Raw genomic sequence first — 3,412 nt, 5'->3', positions numbered from 1 at the left:
GGAAACAGGTCCTTTGGCCCAACTCCTTCATAGATTCCCTACAGTGTGGAAACAAGTCCTTCCATCCAACTCCTTCATAGATTCCCAACAGTGTGGAAACAGGTCCTTTGGCCCAACTCCTTCATAGATTCCCTACAGTGTGGAAACAAGTCCTTCCATCCAACTCCTTCATAGATTCCCAACAGTGTGCAAACAGTTCCATTGGCCCAACTCCTTCATAGATTCCCTACAGTGTGGAAACAGGTCCTTCCGCCCAACTCCTTCATAGATTCCCAACAGTGTGGAAACAGGCCCTTTGGCCCAACTGCTTCATAGATTCCCTACTGTGTGGAAACAGGTCCTTCTGCTCAACTCTTTCATAGATTCCCTACAGTGTGGAATCAGGTCCTTCTGCTCAACTCCTTCATAGATTCCCTACAGTGTGGAAACAGGTCCTTCCGCCCAACTCCTTCATAGATTCCCAACAGTGTGAAAACAGTTCCATTGGCCCAATTCCTTCATAGATTCCCAACAGTGTGGAAACAGGACGTTCCACCCAACCCCTTCAAAAATTCCCTACAGTGTGGAAACAGGTCCTTCTGCCCAACTCCTTCATAGATTCCCAACAGTGTGAAAACAGTTCCATTGGCCCAATTCCTTCATAGATTCCCAAACAGTGTGGAAACAGGACGTTCCACCCAACCCCTTCATAGATTCCCTACAGTGTGGAAACAGGTCCTTCCGCCCAACTCTTTCATAGATTCCCAACAGTGTGGAAACAGGTCCTTCCGCCCAATTCCTTCATAGATTCCCTACAGTGTGAAAACAGTTCCATTGGCCCAATTCCTTCATAGATTCCCAACAGTGTGGAAACAGGACGTTCCACCCAACCCCTTCATAGATTCCCAACAGTGTGGAAACAGGTCCTTCTGCCCAACTCCTTCATAGATTCCCTACAGTGTGGAAACTGGTCCATTGGCCCAACAAGTCCACAACGAGCCTCCAAAGAGTAGCCCACCCAGGCCCATGCCGCTGCCCTATTTACCCCTGATTATTGCACCTCGCCTACACATGTCTGAACACTAGGGGCAATTTAGCTAAATTGGATTGTGGGAAGACACCCGAGCTCCCAGAAGAAACCGATGAAGACACAGAGAGAACGTGCAAACTCTATACAGGCAGCTACTTGAGGCCAGAATCGAACCTATATCCTTGGCGCTGTGAGGCAGCAGTGCTAACCACTGAGCTACTGTGCTGCCCCAACTCCTAGTATCTCTCAAATATCCTAAATCAATCTAGTCCCATTTGTCACTACTTGGCCCATATCCCTCTAAAACTTTCTTATTCAAGGACCCAGCCAGATGCCTTTTAAATGTTGAACCCAAGCTCCATGACTTCCTCAGGCAGCTTATTCCATATACACACCACCCTCTGCATGAAAAAGTTGCCCCTTAGGTCCCTTTTAAATTTTACCCCTCTCACCCTAAACCCATGCTCTCTAGTTCTGGATTCCTCCACCCCAGCAAAAATACCTTGTCTATTTACCCTATTTATGTCCCTTGTGATTTTATAAACCTCTATAAGGTCACCCCTCAGCCTCCAGCCTATTCAGCCTCTCCCTATAGGGAAAACAGCCCCATCTTATTCAGCCTCTCCCTACAGCTCAAATCCTCCAACCCTGGCAACATCCTTGTAAATGTTTTCTGAACTCTTTCAAGCTTCACGACATCTTTACTATAGGAGAGAGATCAGAATTGCACACAATATTCCAAAAGTGGCTTAACCAATGTCCTGTCCAGCTGCAACATGACCTCTTCAGTTTTTTCAATTTAGCTTTAGCCAAAGATATCAAATAATCCATTGTTGTGACTTCTACTCCAGAAAGGTTTTATCACTATCGAAAACTATTTTGAAATTCTAGTCTGTGTAATATACTTCAAAACAGCATTCTTGCTTTATGTCCAGGACTTCCATGAGCTAATTTCTTTAAGAGCGACACAAATCTCTCTCAAATTTTGTGAAGTCCTATCTTACAAAGGGCCCCTACTTTTTTATGAATCCAACTAATGGTAATACTAGACAAGTCAAACCCCAGAGTAAAAACTGGCTTGATAGATCATATGAATGTTTCAATTGTTTCCCCGGTGATCTGTCACTGAACATATTGATTATGAGGCTGCCAGTATTCTTTAACAAAACAGCACAACTTCATTACACTAAAGAAAGAGATAAAGCAAGGCTATATTATAGGAATATATGTATGTAAGCTTAAAAATGTGTTGCTGGAAAAGCACAGCAGGTCAGGCAGCATCAAAGGAACAGGAGAATCGATAAGCCCTGAAGAAGGGCTTATGCCCGAAACGTCGATTCTCCTGTTCCTTTGATGCTGCCTGAACTGCTACGCTTTTCCAGCAAAACATTTTTAAGCTCTGATCCCCAGCATCTGCAGTCCTCACTTTCTCCATATATGTATGTAAATCAATTTGAAAAGATCTTAACACAAACAGCTATAACAAAGATTCAACACATAATTCCAACAATATCTTTTTCATTTACTCAATCTTAGAAAAATGCCACTCCTATCTCAACTCTCTAATTTATTATTAATTGACTGTTCCTGTTTCCCTTTGGAATGCCAAGAATGTTATGACCCATTCCCAGTTCAGATCCCTGAATTTCCATTCTGACAACTTGAAAACGTTTATACAAATTTTTGCAACCTGGAGGCTTCACAAAATAAAAATGTTCTGTTCGGGTGAAAGTATGCTCTTGAACTCAAACTTGGTTCCTCTGCTAAGATGGAGCTGTTCTCCTACATTGAATGCTTGATTCTTCTGAACTAAACTCAAACTGAAATAATGCCTCCTGATCTGTTTACTCTGCATGTTGTAAATGTTCCTCTTTTTAAAATCTTTATCAGTAGCACCTTTGTACTCTGCTGGGCATTTGACTGAAATGCATGTTCTCTTGTAAATGATGTATTCACTATTCCAAATGTCTTTCTGACTGCTTGAAAATACCTTTGTTGAACTGAAACCTAATATTTCTACTTTAAAATTCCAAATTCCCAAATGATGATCATATACATCATACACCTTTATCACAATATGGTAGGTGCCATTTATTGTGAGCAAGTAGGAAGTAATGTACTTCGGGAGAATGTGAGAGACAATATAATCGAAATGGTTGTATATTGTTGGGGGTGAGAAAGCAGAGAGACTCAGAAATGTTTGATAGTGGCAGGGCGAGTTGATGAGATGGTGAAGGCAGCATTTAGAATACCTGACTTTGTTAAACAGGGGAACGAGGGGCAAAGCATGGAGGTAAGGACGAAACCTTTCCAAATCTCAGATTACTTCCCAACTGGGGCAAGCTCTCATTATCACCTGTTCTCACTAACACTCTCTAACCCCCCCCCCCCCCCCCCCCCCCC

The 3,412-nt window shown here is 42.8% G+C and overlaps 1 protein-coding gene across 1 annotated transcript in view; it reads left to right on the top strand.

Annotated features, from left to right (window-relative positions):
* Positions 1-3,412, top strand: part of LOC122551910 — a 162,593-nt gene that overhangs the window by 95,753 nt on the left and 63,428 nt on the right. The gene's annotated exons all lie outside the window — the stretch shown is intronic.

Source organism: Chiloscyllium plagiosum, chromosome 7, assembly GCF_004010195.1.
Source record: "Chiloscyllium plagiosum isolate BGI_BamShark_2017 chromosome 7, ASM401019v2, whole genome shotgun sequence".
NCBI classification, from domain to species: Eukaryota; Metazoa; Chordata; class Chondrichthyes; order Orectolobiformes; family Hemiscylliidae; genus Chiloscyllium; species Chiloscyllium plagiosum.
Note: the sequence above shows the minus strand (reverse complement) of the source record. Positions and strands in the feature narration are given on the sequence as shown.